This window comes from Chiloscyllium punctatum, chromosome 43 (genome assembly GCF_047496795.1).
Source record: "Chiloscyllium punctatum isolate Juve2018m chromosome 43, sChiPun1.3, whole genome shotgun sequence".
Taxonomy (NCBI): domain Eukaryota; kingdom Metazoa; phylum Chordata; class Chondrichthyes; order Orectolobiformes; family Hemiscylliidae; genus Chiloscyllium; species Chiloscyllium punctatum.
In genome coordinates, this window is record NC_092781.1 from 36,189,413 (window position 1) to 36,210,472 (window position 21,060).

Sequence of the window (21,060 nt, forward strand, 5' to 3'; positions counted from 1 at the left end):
TACCCAACACCATCACATTCACTCCTCACAAGCTCCACCACCGCGTGCTCACCTCTGTGCAGACTCCCCTGCCGTCACCTCACTCCCCAGCACACTCCCTCAACTCACGCTATCTCCCCGTTCAGTTCCCAATTCACCCTCACTCTTCCACTAACATCTTCGCTCCTGCGCACATTCCCTCACTGGTACACTCACTCTGCTGCACACTCCCCCTGCTCACACACACTCGCCTGTGCACTACTCTGTCATGACCCTCACTCTCACACACTCCACTCCCATTATATTCACTCCATGGTAATCAATTCCACTGATTGCCTCACTCTTCTGCACACTACCACACTGTCAGTCTCACTCTCATACACACTCCTCCACTGTCATGCTCATCCAGCTGCACCCTCAGCACACTCGATCATCTTCACACGCAGTCCTCCTCACACTCCCCCACCATGATGCCAGTTCCATCACACACTCTCCCACCCCCGTGATCACTCAGCCCCCCCCCCACACACTCCTCACATCACACACACTCTCCCACACATTCTCCCACCATCAGGCTGAGGCCCCACTCACACTCACACTGTCACGCTCATGCCCCGCACACTCTCCCATCATCATGCTCACTCCCCCACATCCTCAAACACCGTCCCGCTCGTTCTTCCTTGCACTACCCCGTCATTCTGACTCCACAGCTCAGTTCACCGAACACTCCCCCACCGGCCTGGTCGCACCCCCACACACTCCTCCACAATCACACTAACTCCCCCGTGCACTCCCCCACCATCATGCTCACTACCCCACACATTCCTCCACCGTTACACTCACTCCCCCTCTCACTCCTCCACAAAGCTGCCACTTGCAAGTTCTCTCCAACACACATTCCTCCATCTTCACAAGCACTCTTCCTCACTCTCCCTCAACGTCATGCTCTCTCCATCACACACTACACAACCATCCCATTTACCCCCCATGCACAGCCCCACCATCACGTTCACTCTTCCCCACCATCTCACTCCCACATGCACATACTTGCCCATCACATGCCTCACATTCCCCGAACTTCATGCTCAGTGCCACGCATATAAAAACACTGTCAATCACAGACCCTCTGCACACAGCCACATCATCTCGCTCACTCCCCCGCACAATGCCACAGTAATGCTTACTCCCCCACACATTCCATCATCATCACCGTCATTTCTCCACACACCAACACTGTCGCGCTCATTCTCCTGGACACCACGATCATGCTAAATCGCCCAACATCACCCTCATTGCCCTGCACAATCCTCCACCGTCACACTTACTCCCCACCATACTCCCTCACCATCACGGTCACTCTATCCCACATTTCCTTCACCTCAACCTTCTTCCCCTACACGCTGTCTACCCTAACCAATGCCTAGTGACCCCCTCCCCAATGATTTCCTGCAAATTGTCCTTTGACGCATCCCAATCTGTTCCCTGACTAACACACAGTGGGGCCTACACAAACTGGTCCATGCATTATAACCTGTTGTCCGAACCCAACTCCTTTGCCTGAGTCACAGCCGAAAGTGCTACCCCCACAAGTACCTCCTACTAAGAGTCTGTGTCCTCACACCCAGTGTGTCACTTAGTAACGTCATTTGACCCAAGGCCCATAATTTTACCCAAGCAAAACCTGGAAATCAACACACCCTTGGTTGCCCTAGGAATGCACTAAATCTCTACACCTCCCTCTACTCCCTTTGAAACATCCTGAAGCTCCACACTCCCCTCTGTTTCACAAGCAACAGGCTTAATTTCCAATCTCTCCTCTGGTCCCCTAGCAATGGCTGGTAGATCCACACCCGTCTGTTCCCCGAGCAACGACCTGGTGCTCCACCGCCAGCTCTCTTCCCCTTGCAACAGCCTGAAGAACTACAACCACCTCTGTTGCCTCAGCAACGGCTTGAAGTTTCAAACTCCTCGCTGTTCACTTCGCAAGGCCCCGAAGCTCCACCCCCTCGTATCTTCCAATGGCAACGGCCTGAAATTCCAGAATCCTCTTTGTTCCCCTGGCAATGGGCTGTAATTCCGCACTCCTCATTCCCTTAGCGTCAGCCTGAATTTCCTTACGCCCCTGTTGTTCGTCTAGCTACGGTCTGTATCTCCAATCCCCTTCTATTCCCTTACAAATAACCTGGGGCTCCACACTACTCTTCTATGCCCCCAGCGACAGAAGGCGACGGAGAAAGATTTGCATAGAGGGCGATAGGGAGGTGGAGAGTAGGAGACGGAGTGAGAATGAAGGAGAATGGGGAGGGGGTACAGAGAAATGGAATGTGTAAATGGGGAGAGAGAGTTGGGCAGTGTGAGTGTGGGAGGGAGAGATGGAGGGGGAGGGGCAAAGGGAGGGAGATGAATTCTGCCAAAGGCTAGATCGGATTGGGGGACCCAAAGATTAAGGCAAGGACGGCGAGACTTAAACCCATCTCCTGAGATCGTGCACTGTTTCCCCTATGCTTTGCCTGAGGACCCTGAGACGATCTCTTTCCAGCTTAGCTTCTTCAACACAAAGGAAAACAACAATGTATTTGGGTCTGTTGCTTGGCATATTTTACTGACCATTTTTATTATTGACAAATTGAAGTGATAAATATATTCAATGAAATAGCAACATTTTTCACTGCCCCGTGAGTTGAGAGCAATTTTGAAACGTGCCAATGTAACCCCCGTGGGGCTAGGTTGTATAAACCAACACTACCCCCGGTCTATTAGGTTAGTGACAGGCTGTTTCATTGCTGAAGTATAGAATTGAAATGAGATAATCCCGGATGAGTTGATGATTGAGTGAATTTGATTGATTCATGAATGTGGGTGAAGGGATATTTCAGCGCATTCTTCAGCTGTTGTCTAAATTTAGTCTGGGTCACGGCATAAATTGTGGTGTTTGTGCAGCAACTGAGGAGCTGCAGCATGAAGCTCAATTCCTGCATAAACCGTTCTATATGCAAAGTGGAAGACATAATATACCTCATCCGAATCCATATCGAATACATTGTAAACGGTGACCATAACAGAATGAAATTGACCGAGATCACAAACAGTGAAATGATGGGTTTTTTTCGATTTCTCATTTCTTTGTCACACTGAACGGCCCCATTAAGATCCTTTAGTCTCCTGCGAGCTGTGCTGGTCACTAAAATGTGTCTGACCGTGAAAGCATTGAGCACCAGAATCTGAAGAATTGCGAGAGCCGGGGTTAGAATGTGGTGGAGGGACTCAATTATGATCCAGGCACGAGAGAAGTAAATCGACAACTTAGCCACACAAAACCAGGGTCCATGCCACAGCCAATACTGAGCTGTGAGCATAAAATACCAGAAAAAGTTCATTAATACGTTTAGCACAGTCAGTGTTCCCAAAACCACAGCTGCCGTTTTCTCACTGCAATATTTACATTTAAGCTTTTGGCAACAAATAGCAACAAATCGATCAAAGGTGAAAGCGACGGTGAACCAGACAGAACAGTCAGTAGCTGCATAAAGCAGGACGGCGTGGATATTACACACTGGGATTTTCCACAGGAAATAAAACTGTTCCCGAAAGACAATGGGGATGTGTCTCAATATCAGGTCGATGATAATGACCAGTAGGTCCGTCACTGCCATGGCCACCAGGTAAAGTCTGACACATGGAGACAATGCGCAATCTTTATAAAGCAGGACGTAGATCGTCAGTACGTTAACTGAGAGGAAAGAAAACAAATTATACATCAGCCTGGAGGAAAAGGTGACAGGTTATTTGAGAAGCCAATGAAATTACCAAATGTGTCAGTGTATTCAGAGATTTATTGACGTACTTGGAGCTGAAATAACAAATGAGAAAGTCTGAATACTGACAAAAATGTGATGGAAACCACAACAAACCATCCCTCTCCAAACACACAGGCACACACCCATTAGAACAGATAGTTCTAAAATATTCCCACCCACTTGATCAATCAAGAGCAGACACATCACTTCTTCACAATTCCTAAGACGAAAGGTGAAAATATTGCCGTCCTGAAGGAATCTCTCCTAGTTCCTTGAAGACAATTGGAGCTTGGAAATATCTGTCTTTTAGTAAAATTATGATCGATGAAGAAATGTAAATGCAAGGCAAACGTATTTTCGCCTTTAACTGCCTGAGGGGGCCTTCAGAATAGTGTCTCCTTATCCCTGGAGAGAATCTCTTCCCTTGGGTTATGGTCTTTTGTTCAATTCATTCACATCCAAACATTCAAAAATAATTTCGGATTTGGAATGTTCTCGGGAACGTCATGTATCGATTATTCCAAGCAATGTTGGTTTGAGAATGTTGCGAGGAATACCGGGTATGAACGTTCCAGCGAGTATCTGGTCCAGAATATTCTGGAAAGTGTCAGGCATAGAATATTTTGAAGAATGCTGACGTACAATGTTCCGATGATTGTCAGGAATAGAATGTCCCCAGAATGACTTATTCAGAATGTTCCAAAGAATATCAGTTTTCGAATTTTCTGGGGAATATCAGTTGTAGGGCGTTGTGGAGAAGGTCACGTGGATAGAATTTTCCAGGTAGTGTTGGGTATGAAATTTCTCGAGAATATCCGGTAGACAGTATCCAGGAGTAGGCAACGTTCTGAAGAATGTTGAATATAGAATGTTCTGGGGAATGACAGGTTTAGAAAGTTCCGGAGTTTGGCGGGTGCAGGAAGTTCCAGGGAATATTGACAATAGACTGTTACTGGTAATATCGGAGATAGAATGTCCCAGGAAATGTCAGTTACAGAACTTTACGAGAAATGCCAGGTGCAGAATGTGCCAGGGAATGTCGAGTATAATATGTTCCATGGATTTTTGGGTGCAGAATGTTCCTGGGAATGTCAGTCACAAAATGTTCCAGGGAAAGGCCGTATAGAATGTGCCAGAGTCGTAAAGACCCATAGACAAAGGCACTTCTGCACATTAAGTTTCTTGAGATCTACTCAGCCTCACGGTGGCAATCTTTCCCCAAAACCAATTCAACTGGGCACTTTGTGCACAAGAACAATGAGATTAAGACAACGCCTTGATCATTTTATTCAGATCACCATTTCAATTTGTACAGATACTTTTCCTTATTCAGAAATCACGCTCACTCCCTTCTCAGTTTTATCTAACACTCCCAGCTGTAAAATGTAATGGGGATTGAGTTTCCAGTATGAGTCACCCTGTAGCCCTGTCTCTCTAATGCCATTAAATCGTATTCCTTTCCTTCAACGTATGCACAGAATTCCTCAGGTTGCAGGGGGATTTGGACGAATTGCAGAGTTGGGCAGAGAATCAGCAAATGGAATTCAATGTAGATGAATGTGAGGTGATTCACTTTGGTAAGGATAACAGTAAGGCAGGAAATTGGGTCAATGGAAAGATTATTGGATGTGCAGAGGGATCTTGGTGCCCATATACATCGAGCCCTGAAAGTTGCCACACAGGTTGATAGTGTTATCAAGAAGGCATACGGTGTATTAGGTTTTATTGGTAGATGGATCGAGGGTTGTAAAAGGGAGCATAGCTGAAAAGTGATTTGAGATAGATGTCAGATTCTGGTTCATTATTCCGAGTGTGGTAAGGGCGTGGAATGCCATGCTTGCCAAAGTCATTTATTCAGCGACATTAGAGGTGTTTAAACACCCCTTTGTGATGCATTTGGATGAAGATGGAGTAATGCAAGCCGACAAGCTTACATTAGTTCACAGGTTGGCGCAACATCAAAGATTGAAGGTGCTGTTCTGCACTGTATTGTTCTATTTTCTAATGCACCAAACCTACACATCTCTGAACACTATGGACAATTTAACATGGTCAATGCATCTGAATTGGACATCTGTGGATTGGGAGAGGAAATCAGAGCAACAGAAGGAAACCCACGCAGAAATGGGGAGAACGGGCAAACTCCACATAGACAGTTGCCAAAAGCTTGAATCGACACTGGTTGCCTCGCGCTGTGAGGAAGCAGTGTTAACCACTGAGCCATGGTGCCACTCAAAGACCTGAGTTGTAATCATTCATGAAGCCACATCACGATACCAAGGTATATCAACTTCGACCGGCAAGACAGACCCAACAGTGGTTTATGCTCTGTGAGACACAAACAGGAAAAGATTTACCCTGGAATTCCCCAACATTAACTCCAGAACCCACGAAATCTCTTGGCAACAGGTCAGAGATTGTCAAGGGAATCTCGTGATGATGGCATCTACTACTGTGCACACCACCCCTCCGTGATAACTCCATTTCCCTCGATTTTGAAATCAAATTTGAGGGAACACTGAGGGTGACAAGGACATAGAACATTCTCTGGTTATGGAAGTTCAATGTCCATCTCTGAGAGTGTCCCCATAGGCTTACCACTGACGGAACAGTGCGAGGCACAGAATACACAACAGCCGGACTGTGGGAGGTGATGGGAGATTCAACAAGTGGGAAACATTCTCAGCAAACCCATTGTCACGGATGGATCTGTCCCGAACAGAACCTGTAGCAGCACCCAGCACACAGTATTTTTGGATGGGATGTCCCAACCTCATAGCGAAAATGCTGCCAAGTAGGACATGCTTATTAAGGACAGAGCAAATGGAACCAAGGCATTCACGAGGCATAGTGGGCTATCAGCAGCTGCAGTATCAGTGGCCTTCCCATTATCAAAAAGTCAGAATTCGGCTCTTGTCTGATGGTTTCAAGATGTTCTGCATCATTCGTAACCACACCTATCCTGAAGCAGGTTATTCAGCCCATCAAGAGTTTAAAACAAGGTCACACTTACGCCATTCATTTGTTCGTGGTTGTTGTTAAGCAGTTAGAGCAGGTCTTTTAAAATCTCATGCCAGTTACACAAGAACTAGAAGAAAACATACAGCTTTTCAAATCTGAGACACTGGAATTCGGGGACGACTGGTTATTGAGCCTTGAGCAAGGATAAATTAGGGATGAATCAGTCTCTATCAGTTTAATAGAAATTATCGACTGCAGTGACATGGAGACCAATGAGGAGACACAAACTCTATTCGCAACCAATAGCAATGATATAGATTAATGTAACAATAGTATTCTGAGCAAAATTGTAACCAACCATAACATAGTCAGGAAACGAAGTTATCAAGAGAAGGTAGAGAGTATGTAAATGGATAAGCAATGGACATCAATTTGGCAGATGGAAAATCACGTGAGAACTGTGAAGCTATGAATGTTTCAGGAAAACTGAATGATTGTGTATTCCATAACTGGAAAGTGATTACAGGACTAAGTGATGCAGTGCATACTGGGGGCTCCACTCTGACCCATTCACACATCTGAAGTGTTGCTCTATCTCCATGATGTTCTACTCCCTGTTGTTCCCAGGGAGCCTGTTGCTCTCAGTGCATATTGGACATTCTTATGTGGTTGGTTAGCGGTGTGGAATGATGAAGGAGAGGGTACTTCCAACCGTTATCAATGGGGTGGCCTTGAACTGAGAGGCCATCATTTCTTTCTACATCGAGACTGAAAACAATGGGAATGACTGCCTGCTTCTGAATGAAGAGGCTGTGGCTGCGGCTAGGAGAGTGCATATTTACCAACATGCTGTGTTGTGCATGGGCACACTGCAACATCAATGGAGTGATAGACCGATGCCCCAACTACGAGAATGAGATCAAAAAAAGGCATTGTCACATCACCTGAAATGGTTAGTTGCATGAAATTCTCAATCCACCTCACAGAACCAATCCAGACACCATGAAGCCGAAGGAAATATCTGTTCAGCAGGAGAACTCAGCAATCTGCTGAGTGCAGAAAACTGTGCAGATTACAGCAGTTCATTGATCTTTAAACCAGAACTAGATATCTCTCCAGCACGGCGACCGGATTGATCAGCAATGAATGAGTGTGCCTGGGTGAGTGAATCTGTGTTTGTTTCTGTGTTTCATTCCGTGTCGGTCTGTGTGTAGTTGTGTGCATAACTCTGTATGTGTGTTGATTGCATGTGCCTGTGTGTGTGGCTCTGTACATGACTGTGTGTGCCTGCATGCGGGATTATCTGTGTGCTTCTCTCTGTTTGTGCATTTATGTACGTCGGTGTGTATTGAAAAATATAATAATCAATATTTATCTTTCCATGTCTAAGCTATTAGTCGTTTATATTTTTATTACAGCTTGAGCATCATTGCTTCGGTTGTAGTTAAAGTAATTTTGGAAATTCAAGATGTTGACCTGACTTGCTCCGAACATTGAACCTAATGTGCTTTGAGACCAATATCAGTGGTGTATGTAAGACCTGGTTCTGTTTAAAATTTATCATGCCCAATAGGGTAGGAAGACGAGAAAAGCAAAGAACAATCCTCCAAACTCTGTCTGAACAGGGACAAGAGTAAAGTTTCAAACAGCCGTTTGAGTAGGAATCCTCTTGCCCAGAAATCTGTGGTACCTGTGCATATGCAAATTATTCAAAGCTGTGTTAGTTAGATATTTGACAGAAAAATGAGTCCAGGATAATGAACTACAGACAGGGAAGTGTGGCTCAGATCACAACTCGGTAAGCCACCATCTTACTGCGTTTTGAAGCAACATCAAAGTGTCAATGAACCGACTGCTCTTGCTGAGTCCTCTGTTGCTACTTTCCATTCGGTCCCACAAATCTGTTCGAAAGGAGGACCGGAGGGCAATTGCACCAGACACAGGGTGAACAGAAACAGACGAGACCATTCTTTACTTCAAGACTGTCACACACGATTTGATGTCGATTAGAAAATGCGTTTGAGGTAAAAAGTGGGTGCTGATGTGAAACATGCCCTCTTTTCAACAGAATTTCCCTTGTTTTCAATTCCAAAACAATCCACCGAGACCTGAGAATCAAAGCGCCTCTTTCTTCGAGGTTGGGCGTGGTAATTCTTCAATGTCCTTCGTCTTTCCGTTCCATGTGGTCAACCTTCCATGAGCGGTGTTGATTCCCAAGAACGTCGCCTCTGCTTTCGTGAATTCTGTTTTCTTTATGTTTCTCACCAGATTTGCTTCTCGTAGTCGTTCAAAGAGATCTGCCAACTCTACCATGTGATCTTTCCAGGACTTATTGATGATATGTCGTCGTCCAAAAAGACTGCACAGTCTGGTAACCCAGCCACAGTTCGGTTCATGAGTCTTTGGAAGGTGATGGGCGCGATCGTCATTCCAAATGGCTTAACTTTGAATCGATGTAGCCCATTTAGGGTAACAAATGCAGAAATTTATTTCGCCATCTCTGATAAAGGTACCTGCCAGTAACCACGTATTAAGTCTAACTTGGTGATGGAACTGCATTTTCCCAATTTCTTGATACAGTTCTCCAATCTTGGAATTGGATATCAGTCCGATTTTTGTAACGGTGTTGACCTTCCCATAATCCATAAAAAGTCACTGATTCTCAACCAGTTTGGGAACTAAGACAATTGGCGAACTCCACTTGCTCTGGCATGTTTCCGTGATGTCCTCTTTGAGCATGGTCTCCAACTCCTTCTAGACCTGCCTGGCTTTGAAAGTTTTAAGCTGATAGGGGTGCTGTTTGATCGGTGTGGTAGCCCCTGCGTCTGCTTCGTTTACAATAGCGTTAACCCTCCCCATCTGATTTCTGCACATGTCCTTATCCTGCAGTAACAATTGTTTCCACAACGTTTTATGCTCATGAGACAGCTTACTATCTATCCCACTCCTCAATGCCTTCTTCATGTTTAAATCTACCGTGAGGCACATCAAAATTCAAGCCATCTACATTTGATTCCTCACACTGCAGGGCTGTAATGAATACCTGTTTCTCCAGTTCTTTCTCTCCAGTATAATACGAGTTCAACATGGCCACCTGACATACCCAGTACTATTCATTCCTATCTGGCATCTTTACAAGATAGTTCACCTGGTTAAACCGTTTCTCAAAATGATAGGGACCACTATGGTTGTATGTTGCCTCCCAGGTGCTCGAGTCAGCGATGTCACCGATCGGCTGCAGAGCATTCTAAAAGGAGAGGGTGAACAGCAAGTTTTCTTGGTGCATCTAGGCACGAACGATTTAAGTAGAAATCGAGACGAGGCTCTGAAAGAAGAATTCAGGGAGCTAGGAGAGAAGTTCAAGGGGAGGATCACAAAGGTCGTGATCTCGGGCTTACTATCAGTGCCACACGCTAGACAGCGAAGAAGTGAAAAAAAGGCAGGATGAACACGTGGCTTGAGAGATGGTATAGGAGTGAGGGGTTCAGATTTGTCGGACATTTGGACCGGTTCTGGGGAAGGTGGGACTATTACCAAAGGGCGGTCTACATCTGAACCAGAATGGACCCACTGTTCTTGGGGAGGTTTTGCTACTGCTGTTGGTGACTTTTTAAACTAATGTGCCAGGGGACTTGGAACCAGAAGAGAAAACAAGTAGGCAGCGATGTATTTACTGTAGATTGTAAGAATTATGAAAAAACAAATTAATGAATGGAAGAATAGGCAGGGAGCAGGTGAGCGCAAAAGAACTGGTGGTCTGAAATGCATCTACTTTCATACCAGGAGTACAGTGTGTAAGGCAGATGAACTTAGGGATTGGATTGGTGCCGGGGAGTATGATATTATTGCCATCACAGAGACTTGGTTGAAGGAAGGGCCTGATGATTGGCAACTAAATGTTCCAGGATATGGACATGTAAGACAGGGCAGGGACGGAATTAAAAGAGGGTGTGGAGTTGCATTGCTGGTCACGGCTGTACTACAGGACGACACGATGGCAGTCTTGTGTAGTGAGGCATTATGGGTGGAGCTGAGAAATAAGAAGGGTGCAATGACATTGTTGGGGCTGTATTACAGACCTCCCAAGGCGTGAGGTAAAAGAACAAATAGGTAAACAGATTCTGAACAGATGTAAAGGCAATGGGTTAGTGGTGATGGGAGATTTTAATTTCCCAATATTGACTGCGATACACTTAGCGTCAGAGGTCTGGATGGAGTAGAATTTATATGAAGCGTCCAGGAGAGTTTTCTAGAGCAGTATTCAATCGTCCGAGGAGGGGAGGGCCCTATTCCACCTGGTACTGGGGAACGAGCCAGGGCAAGTCGTAGAAGGTGCGGTGGGAGATTTATTTGGGAACAGTGACCACAATTCTGTAAATTTTAGAATACTCATAGATAAAGAGGAGAGTGGTCCTCAGTGAAGGGTACTAAAATGGGCCAAAGCCAATTATATCAAAATTATTCAGGAGCTGGGAAATGTGGATTGGACACAGCTATTTGAAGGGAAGTCCACATTTGAGATGTGGGAGGCTTTCAAAGATAGATTAATGGTAGTGCTGGATAGGCATGTCCCATTGAAGGCAAAGGATATGAAGGGCAAGATTCGTGAACCAAGGATGACAAGAGAAATTGTATGACTAGCGACGAGGAAAAGGGAAGCATACATAAGGTGTAGGGAGCTAAGAAAAGAACCAGCCCTGGAGGAATATCGGAAGAGTAGGACAAATCTTAAACAAGGAATCAGGCGGGCTAAAACCGGTCAAGAAATAGCTTGAGTGAGCAGAATTAAGGAAAATCACAAAGCATTTTACTCTTATATAAGAAGCAAGCGGGTAGCTCGAGAAAGGATTGGTCCCCTAAAAGATAATGAAGGAACGCTGTGTTCGGAACCTGAGAGAATGGGTGAGATTCTGAATGATTAGTTTGGATCAGTGTTCACTGATGAGAGGAACATAATGAATGTTGAGATTAGAGATAGACGTTAGATTAGTCTGGATCACATCGGCAAAAGTAGGGAAGCTGTGTTGGGTATGCCAGAGGGTATTATGGTGGACAAATCCCCAGAACCTGATGGTATCTATCCCAGTTTGCTGAGGGAGGCGAGAGACGAATTAGCTGGGGCCCTCACAGATATCTTTGTGGCATTCTTAAATGCATATCAGGTGCCAGAGGACTTGAGGGTAGCTTATGTTGTCCCCCTGTACAAGAAGGGTAGTCTGGATATTACGGAAAACTACAGGACAGTGAGCCTGACATCGGTGGTGCAGAAGTTGGGGGAGAGGGTACTGAGAGATATGATCTATTTATATTTGAAAAGGAATGAGCTTATCAGTGATAGGCAACACGGTTTTGTGCAGGGGAGATCGTGCCTTACCAACTTGATAGAGTTCTTCGCGGAAGTGATCAATTTGTTAGATGAAGGAAGCGTTGTTGATCTCATACACATGGACTTCAGTGAGGCGTTTGATAAGGTTCCCCATTGTAGCCTAATGGAGAAACTGAAGTCACATGGTGTGCAGGGTGTTCTAGCAAGGTGGATTAAGAACTTTTTGAGCAACAGGAGACAGAGAGTATTAGTTGAAGGGAGTTTCTCCAAATGGAGAAAGGTGATCAGTGGTGTTCCACAGTGGTCAGTATTGAGGCCACTGTTATTTGTAGTATACTTAAATCATCTGGAAGAGAGCACTGTTGGTATGATCAGCAAGTTTGCAGATGACACAAAGACTGGTGGAGTAGCAGAAAGCAAAAGGGACTGTCAGAGAATACAACAGGATATAGATACACTGGAGAGTTGGCCGGAAAAGTGGCAGATGGCTTTCAATCCCGACAAATGTGAGGTGATGCATTTTGGCAAGTCGAATTCTAGAACTTTACTTTTGTCCTTTGTTAAACCCAATGTAGTTTTTTTGCTAATTCTAAAATCATGGCCTTATTCTTGCCTTCTAAACTCTCTTGGCAAGTTTGAGAATTATCTTCAAACCGCAGAACCTGTTCAGCAATTTTAAGAATCATTTCTCAGACTTTTAATTTATCTAACAACAAGCCACCGAGATTAAACAAATTGTCTCACCTCTCTTTTGTTTAAAGTTTAAACACACTGACTTTCATTTGTTTGAATCCACTGGGCTTTTTTCGTACACGAAATGTGTTCAAATCTGTCCAAATGTCCGACTGGACCTGTCCAAATCTGTTCATTTCACGAATCCAAAACTCAAACTTTCTGATTCATGGCGACGAGCCCCCAAACTATTGCGACGCGTTGTTAACCCTTCTGTTAATTTAAATGAGCAACACAGAAATAATCGCCCCGTGGTATAATCTGTTAAAACTCCAGGCACAAATAACTATCCCGGAGGTAAATATTTCAAGTAAAAATTAACAACTTTATTTCTTTAATTCTAACGGAAAACATCAAGTAACAACTATATTTGCAACTCCTTTCACTTCAACCTGTCTTTTGCACTCCCGTCTACAATACTGATCTGCTAAAAATAAATTCCGTATACAATTTGCAAAAACGTTGATGAAGTTTCAAATCAAGTCACCTTTGCCGTGTGTCCTCTCCAGATTTTCCTCTGACTTCTTTCCTTCTTCTTCGGGATTCCGGTTTCCAGATCTATGACAGATAAATGTACCTTTAAGAGAGCAGATGTGGCTGCAAGCAGTCTCTCTAGTTGTTGGTGCTAGCTGCTCTTTGCAACTCTTCAAATTGTCTGATATTTGTACCTTAAAACACAGGATCTTTTCATTGGTTTTACTATTATCAATAACTAATTAGGAACTTGATGGGAGTTTGGCATCTTAGGGGCATAACTTATATTGATTTGCCGAATTTGAATCTGTTTTTTGTATCCAGGAAACATAGCTTGTAGCTTCCTGTTTCAATCAACTGCTGCATTGTTACCTTATTCCGAACTCTCTGTGTTTCCCTAAGTCCTTGTTGGCATTTCAACTCTCTTAAAGCTACAGGAGTCATTTATCGTCACAACAAGAGTCTTGTCCCAATAATTCTTAGCTGTCGGTGGGAATGCAGCCCTTCACCAGTGAGGCCCTGAGGGCATCCCTGAAGCACTTTCTCTTTCAACCACGGGCTCATCTGCCATTTTGGAGCTGGGAGTAGAGCAGCTGCTGAGACAATGCGTCTCGCTCTTGCGAATGTATCCAACCTATCAAATGATCGGGGACACTGGGTTTGATACATCTGTTTTCCCGGTTTATTCACAGGATCTTTTATTTGTGAGACTGCTATTGTACCTTGATGTCCATGTTGTAGGCTGTCCACGTCTCAGAGACATTTGGGAGGGTGGTAACTACTAAAGCTCCGTTTACATTGAGCTTTGTGCTGGATATAACGTTGTTGTTATCAAACAGCCTTTCCCTCAGGTGGCTGAATGCGGTGCTGGCACCGGATCTCTTCCTCAATATCGGCTTTGGTTGACACGACACTTCCTCGGTATTTGCTCTACAATGCCGGGTCATATCGGTGGAAGACCGTTGCATTGTGAATAGTCTGAGTGAGACCTATGCTCTCACCTGCCTCTGTCAAGTTGTTGGCAGTGGTGTTGTGTCCACTATCTGTGATTATACGTCTGAACACATCTTTGGCTTATAACAGCTTGAACAGCTGGAGCAGATGGTGTCCTGGCTGAGGTATTGAGACTGAGGTATTGAAGTGCGGAGGCACTGAGCTCCTGCTGCAGCCATATGCCCTTGTTTGTCTTATTTGGAAGGAGGAGACCATCACGGGAAAGCTCCGATTTTTCACAGTCATCAGCATTTTCAAAATATATATATATATAAAACAGTGGTAGCTACAGGGGTATCTCCATGCTGTTGACAGTTTGAAGGTCATCAAGTTCCACCTCAGCTGTCTACTCCCACTGGCTGAGTAACTACTCCAGGAAATGCAGTGTGGCTTCCAGCCGCGATGGGGCATAACTGACAGCTGCAGGAGAAATGCAGAGAACAGAATCGCCCCTTCTACAGGGCTGCCTTTGCCATTAGAATGCCCTACGTCACTGTCAGCCAGGAAGCATTACAGAGCGTCCTTTTCTGTTTTGGCCGCACCATGAAGTTTGTCGCCAGCCTTCAACTCTCCCACGATGACATGGAAGTTGTGAGACTGCAAATGTCTCCCCACACCGCCTCATTCCCCCTAAGGTTCAGTGTCAGGCAAGGGCTTTATCATTCCCCCAACACTGCTCACGACCGACCTCGCTGCAATGCTTTACCTCACCACTGACAAGTCTCTGCTGGAGTCGTCCTAACCTGCCGAACATGCAGAATGTTTTCAACATCCACCGCCTTCAGGAGTAAACCAAAGACAGGAACGTGCAGAGCACCCCGTTCTGTGCAGACTCGACTGCTGTATTGTTAGCAGTGTTGCAGATCACCATACACTGTTAATGAAGTTCCCACACATCATCAAAAGCGGACTCAACAGACCCTCAGATCTCCCTGCATGAATGCAGCAGCTGACAACACAAACCCGAGAAGACCCACAGCACCTGCTCTAAATTTCCAATGACAGACGCAGGTCAAATTTGTGTAAAGATTATTCACCCACTCAGTGCCTTCCTCTCCTCAATTTCTGCTCCTGGCTTATAAACCATTACAACTATGCACAGCCCCAGTCACCTGAAATATTAGCAGTTCCGTTCTCCCGAGAGAAATGTGCAATGTAACTGCACAATTTTCTGTATGTCAGTCACAACAATAGCAACAACACTATTGCCGGTGGAGGTGATAGTGGATGCGGGGGAGGTGATTGCCCAGCAGTATTATCTCTTGGATATTGATGCACGTATCCAGGTCATGACGCAGACCTCGCATTTGAATCTCGCTATGGCTGATGGTATAATTAGAATTTGTTAAAGTATCTTCAATTAAGAATCTAAAGAAATATTGAAACCACCATGTCGGGGGGGAAAAAAACATGTCTCAGTCATTAATATCTTGTAGGGAAAGAAACCAGCTATCTTCACCTGGTAAGGCCTGCATGTAATTCCAGACCCACACCAATGTGGTTGATTCTCAACTGCCTTTTGAAATAACTAGCCATTTAGTGAAGTCAACAGCTATAAAATTTTAAAGAAATGAAAACGGATAGACATCGGCACCGGCAATTTACAGCATGTGAGCTGCTGTGGTTAACAGTTGCAGCTCACCATTACCTTCTCAAAGGCAACGTGGAAATGGAAATAAATACTGAGGCCCACATTGAGATTCAAGTATATTAATAAATAAACGAAGATGGCCACACTCAGTGTACAGAGACTGAGGAGACATAACTCAGTTTAAACAGTGTCTTGGGATGTATAGTCAAGGATACACATCTTCATGGGCAGTATGTTCAAGGAAATGGGAAAAGGAAAAAAGGAAAAGAGGTTAATGTCACACATTACTTTCATCCAGATGGTTCTTAATAATCGCTTTGTCTGCTTCTTTTTCTCACTCTCTTTCTTGTTCCATCTATTCAACTCACTCTTTCTCCCCTTCACAACAATTACCCCTGTCATCAGCATCAGTCGGAATATTTACTCGCTCCTGTCAAGTCTGATATGTGGAGATAGGTATCAAAGTGTTTTTTTCTCTCATCTGAGTTCAGATCTCCTAACACTTGATTGCTTTTCATTTCATATCGCCAGCATCTTTCGTTGTTTGATTTAACCATTGATTTTGTTAATTCATCGCTGCCAAGTGCAAATTTTCATGACCAGCAGCAATTGTCCTTGACTGTGAGGCCAATCCAAAAGGCAGAACAGAGCTAAGCACATACTTGCGGGCCTGAAGTCACTCTTATTCCAGACCCGGTAATAATGTTGGATTCTTTTTAGCAAAGGATGTCAGTGAAACAGTTAAGTTTTCAGGCATAGTGCTGCAAGCAATATGGCTGTTAATCGTGAAATCCGCTTGCATTTTATCATTTTAATTTATATTCTACCATCAGCTGTGGTTGGATTTGAAACCTGATCTTTCGTTTACTTGCCTGTGATTCTGAATTACCTGCCGAGGGACATAACTACGCTGATATGTTGAAGTAACTTTAAAGGAAAGTTTATGATAAAAAAAAATGTATTTGTAATAATGGCCAGAGGAGAGCCGGATCTATAAAGTCTGAAGAGATACTAAAGCATAGATAATGGTTTGTTCAACAACAGTACTGACACGGAAGTGAATACTGTGGACCTGATGGAGCTGCTTAGTGATGAGAGAATACTGTGACATAACTCATTTCAGATCAAAAAGGGCCTTCAGATTGTGAACAGTCTTGTTCTCAGATGTTTGTGAGGGAAAGTTTGAAAATCGAGCGTAATGAACAGAATTTGTGGCTGAAAATGAAAATATAAATAACAGAAATATTCGTTTTATGGAATTAATAAATGAACAGATACAGAGAGACTTACCAGGAACACCAACAACAGCAAGGGTGGGATAGTAACCCGCTTGAATAATCATGAGTGCACCGTGTATCTTCCATCTTAATTCTGACCTGGAAAAATAGCGAAGACCGCTGGATAAACTCCTGTCCATTGTTGAAACATTATTCCAGTCAAGTGTTCTCAGATTCTGATACATTGTTGTAACATTCCGGTCGAATTTATTTAGAATCCGATCCATTGCTGGAACAATCCAGTCTAACGTTCTTATATTATGATGTCTTGTTGGAATATTCCAGTCTAATATTGTCAGGTTCTGATATCTCCTTCCTCTGTCTCTGCAGCTGCTGATTCCTGTTAGTGTCGAAATAACATTGTAACTGATGTTACAACGAAATAATAGATAGGAAGAAGCACCCTACTGAGAGCACAAGGGAATTCTGCAGTGTCACAATTAGAATCCATGAGACTCACTTCAATCAGTCACTGAACAAACAGTTCCAGTTAACCCCTCTCACGACAGTACTTTCAGCTCACAATAATAACTGGACTGGATTGGATCTTGTCATTGTAGGTCGATTGATATTATCTCCTTATGTCACTTGCTCTAATGAAGCCAGTGTTGACGAAGCGTGAGAAATATTTTCCTTTCACCGGCTAGTTGACTCTGCTGTGTTGTCCGTGTACAATGTTGTTGGTGACTGAACACCTCTCACCAACGCTTCCTCCCACTGCTGACCCCCAACCAAACGCCTGTAAAAAGCAAGCAATCAAAAGATTTTGACTGGGCCTAGTAGCCCTGACTGTTTACAGGAAGCGTGAATTTGGCTGGATGTTCCTCTAACTGTGGAATTAAAGCAACTTTGTATGTTCAACACCCAATGTTCATAGAGCATAGAGTCATAGATTCATAGACATGTATAGCACGCAAATAGACCCTTCAGCCCAACTCCACTATGCCAAACAGATATCCCAACCTAATCTAGTCCCACTTGCCATCACCCGGTCCATATCTCTACAAACCGTTCCTGGTCATATACCCATCCAGATGCCTTTTAAATGTTGCAGTTGTAGCCGCCTCCACCACTTGCTGCGGCAGCTCATTTCATGCATGTCCCACCCTCTGAGTGAAACGTTGCCCCATAGGTAGCTTTTATACCTTTCCACTCTCACCTTAAACCTATCCCCTCTAGTTCTGGACTTGCCCACACCAGGCAAAAGAATTTGTCTATCTGTTCTATAATGCCACTCATGTTTTTATAAGCATCTATACGGTTACCCCTCAGTCTCTGACTCAGGGAAAACAGCCCCATCCTTTTCAACACTTCCCTGTAGGTCAAATCCTCCAACCCTGGCAAGCTTGTACATCTTCTCTGAATCCATTCAAGGTCCCCACGTTCTGCTGATAGGAATGAGAACAGAATTGCTTGCAATATTCCAAAAGTGGACTAACCAATTTCCTGTGCAGCCGCAACATGACCTCCCAACTCCTGTACTCTGACCAAGAAAGGAAAGCATGCCGAACGCCTTCCTCACTACCCTATATACCTGCGACTCTGCTGTCAAGGAGCTATTAACCAATACTCCAAGGTCTCCTTGTTCAACAAAATTCTCTCGGACCATACCATTATGAGTTGCAATTTGCTGATGTTTACTTTCCAAAAACGCAGTACCTCACAATTATCTAAATTCAACTCCATCTGCCATTCCTCAGCTCATTGGCCTATCAGATCAACATAGCGTTGGAACCTGAGGTGCCCTCTTCGTTGTCCAAAATATCTCCAAATTTTGTGTCATCTTCAAACTTACTAAGTATACCTCACCTACAAATCGTTCATACAAATGACTAAAAGTAGTGGACCCAGCATTGATCCTTGTGGTTTCACGTTTGAAAAAACAACCCTCCACCACCGCCCTTCGACCTTGGAGTCAGTTCTCGATCCAAATGACTAGTTCTCCCTAAATGCCATGCGACCAAACCTGACGAATCAGTCTCCTATTCTTCAGTTAATTGCGGTGTATTTACTTGAAAGCAGTTACATTTACAGTTTTTGACTTCAGTCTTAAGCCAAACCTAGCATATACATCAACCGCGTTCATTAAAACCCATGGATTATGAGTCAAAAACAGAATCAATATGACGTTGGCAAGGAGGCTGAAAGGAATGAGGCAGTTGCTGTGGAGACTGGACACGACAGTCACATTACCCAGGACACCACCACGCTTCCCAAAAATTGGAATGAAATGTAATATCGAGCAAGGGAACAGATGACATTTGGGAGATGGAATTGTGAAAGACAATGTGAAGTGAATACGATCGTTTCAAATGCGACGCAGAGAATTATATTTTATACTGCCGATTTAATCACAGGGAAAATAGGCTGACAGGAATATTCATATGTGCACAGGATATTCAGAATTAAAACAGACACAAGGAGCAAATCGTTATGGGTACAGGGATAAGCCAGAATAACAACAGTCGAGGTCTCGCTCAGTCCATTGTGAATCAGAGACAATGGGCTGAGTGAGCACCATCTTCACTGTAGTTGTTTTGTGATATGCATGAAATGTTTTCAGACAGGGGATACACTAACGATCCTTGAAGATGTGTCATTGAAGATGTGAAGTCTGTGTCATCATCACCAATAATCTATTCCTGGTGTTTCATGAAGAGCAGCTGCCTCTAAAATGCATTTTCCAAAAACATCAATTTCCAGACGTTTGTACATTCAGCAGGATGTTCTCCGTGACAACAGCTCTAATGGAACAAGGAATAGACGATATTGTCCAAATATAACCGTGTTCAACATCTAGACACAGCAAGGAAGGCACAATGCCAGAGGGAATGGAAATGTGAAACTCAAATTAAAAATGGTGGAGAAGCACATCACCTCAGGCAGAAGCTGAAGACAGATTCAGAGTTAACATATTTAGTCAGATGTGAAACTGTTCTGAATAAAAAAGAGGTATTGTAATCAAAAGGTTGATTCTGTTTCTCTCTGCTCTGACGCAGACAAACCAGATACCGTTTCTCACCACGTTCTTCTTTTTCCTCTGGACTGTGTCAATCTGCCTGATCTAAACTAAAACACTGAAGGTGTCCTTTCAATTGACTCTCAAGTATTTGGCTATGGACATTAAATGAGAAATAATAAACTTTCTGCATATGTCAGTTCCCTTAATATTGATACTGTGTTGCATTGTGATTACTCGCCCTGGAATCCTTGAACCCAATGGCACTGACATCGCACAGCCAATCCTCTGAAAGATTGAAGATGATGCGGATCGAACTGTTAAACATCAAGTATCTTGATAACTGTACCACCACATATTCATGGGTTTTAGACAGCACTAGCAAGGTAAGAGTTTATTGTCATCCCCTGGAGCTCTGAAGAATGTGACGGAGAGCTGCCCTCTTGAATCTGTTCGATCCAGATGTGATGGCATTCACACAGAGCTCCAAGATTTTTAACTAATGATGTGAAGGGACAACAGATTAGTTTCTAGTCAGGATGGCAGATAACTTGAAATACAACATGCAGCAATTGGTTTTTGCATTGCTCAGTCGTGGATTTTAACAATGAAGACCAAGTTTTGCTCAGGGTCTGAGATGCCACGTTCCAAGCGAAATCAACCTGATCCCAACGCTAATGGCAGAAGCAAATTACTGCCTGTGCTGAAATCTGTACTAAAAACAACCAATGCTGAAGATCACAACGTATCAGACAGCATCTTTGGAAACATAGCAAGCTGACATCTCGATTCTAGATAACTGTTCATCAGAGCTCCGATGAAGTCATCTGGACTCGAAAAGTTGACTTAATCACTTTCCATGGAAGCGCTCTGACTCGTTGTGATCTCCAGTATTTGTTGTTTCCAGTCAGTTCAAAAGATGATTGCACATCATTTGAAACAATAAAGAACAAAATATTACAAAGCTATCT